This window comes from Triticum urartu, chromosome 2 (assembly GCF_003073215.2).
Source record: "Triticum urartu cultivar G1812 chromosome 2, Tu2.1, whole genome shotgun sequence".
NCBI lineage: Eukaryota > Viridiplantae > Streptophyta > Magnoliopsida > Poales > Poaceae > Triticum > Triticum urartu.
Window position 1 is genome coordinate 573,180,633 of NC_053023.1, and position 1,871 is coordinate 573,182,503.

Here is a 1,871-nt window from a genome sequence, read left to right on the forward strand (position 1 = left end):
GCACTGAACGAGGGAGTAGTCATCAGTACGTGTCTGCCAAGCGTTCATAGCATCTTGGTTCTGTGGGACGGGTGGATCACCTAGCGGTGCTTGTAGGACATAATCTTTCTTGGCAGCTATGAGGATGATCCTCAGGTTCCGGACCCAGTCCGTATAGTTGCTGCCATCGTCTTTCAGCTTGGTTTTCTCTAGGAACGCGTTGAAATTGAATACAACATTGGCCATTTGATCTACAGGACATATTGTAAAGATTTTAGACTAAGTTCATGATAATTAAGTTCATCTAATCAAATTATTAATGAACTCCCACTCAGATTAGACATCCCTCTAGTCATCTAAGTATTACATGATCCGAGTGAACTAGACCGTGTCCGATCATCACGTGAGACGGGATAGTCAACGTCGGTGAACATCTTCATGTTGATCGTATCTTCTATACGACTCATGCTCGACCTTTCGGTCTTCTGTGTTCCGAGGCCATGTCTGTACATGCTAGGCTCGTCAAGTTAACCCTAAGAGTTTTTGCATGTGTAAAACTGTCTTACACCCGTTGTATGTGAACGTAAGGATCTATCACACCCGATCATCACGGCGTGCTTCGAAATGACGAACTGTAGCAACGGTGCACAGTTAGGGGAGAACACTTCTTGAAATTGTTGTAAGGGATCATCTTATTTACTACCATCGTTTTAAGTAAACAAGATGCAAAACATGATAAACATCACATGCAATCAAATAATAATAGTGACATGATATGGCCAATATCACATAGCTCCTTTGATCTCCATCTTGGGGCTCCATGATCATCCTGTCACCGTCATACTCATCGACATGTAAGTCGTGATTCCTATTACAAGAACATGATCAATCTCATACATCACATATATCATTCATCACATCCTTTTGGCCATATCACATCACATAGCATACCCTGCAAAAACAAGTTAGACGTCCTCTAATTGTTGTTTGCATGTTTTACGTGGCTGCTATGGGTTTCTAGCAAGAACGTTTCTTACCTACGCAAAGACCACAACGTGATATGCCAATTGCTATTTACCCTTCATAAGGACCCTTTTCATCGAATCCGATCCGACTAAAGTAGGAGAGACAGACACCCGCTAGCCACCTTATGCAACTAGTGCATGTCAGTCGGTGGAACCTGTCTCACGTAAGAGTATGTGTAAGGTCGGTCCGGGCCGCTTCATCCCACGATGCCGCCGAATCAAGATAGGACTAGTAACGGCAAGCATATTGAACAAAATCAACGCCCACAACTACTTTGTGTTCTACTCGTGCAAGAGAACTACGCATAGACCTAGCTCTGATACCACTGTTGGGGAACGTTGCAGAAAACAAAAATTTTCCTACTCGTTTCACCAAGATCCATCTAGGAGTTCATCTAGCAAGGAGTGATTAGATGCATCTACGTACCTTGTAGATCGCGAGCGGAAGCGTTCAAAGAACGGGGATGATGTAGTCGAACACGACGTGATCCAAATCACCGATGATCTTAGCACCGAACGGACGGTGCCTCCGCGTTCAACACACGTACGGAATGGATGACGTCTCCTCCTTTCTTGATCCAGCAAGGGGGGAGGAGAGGTTGATGAAGATCCAGCAGCACGACGGCGTGGTGGTGGATGCAGGGCGTCACAGTAGCAGGGCTTCGCCTATACTACGAGAGAGAGACGTAACAGGGAGAGAGGGAAGCACCAAAGGCTGAGGTCTGAAGTCCTCCCTCTCCTCAACTATATATAGGAGGGACAAGGGGGGGGGGGGTGCGCCAGCCTAGGAGATCCAATCTCCTAGGTGCGGCAGCCAAGGGGAGGTTTCCCTCCCCCCAAGGCACCTAGAGGTGCCTTCCACCATTG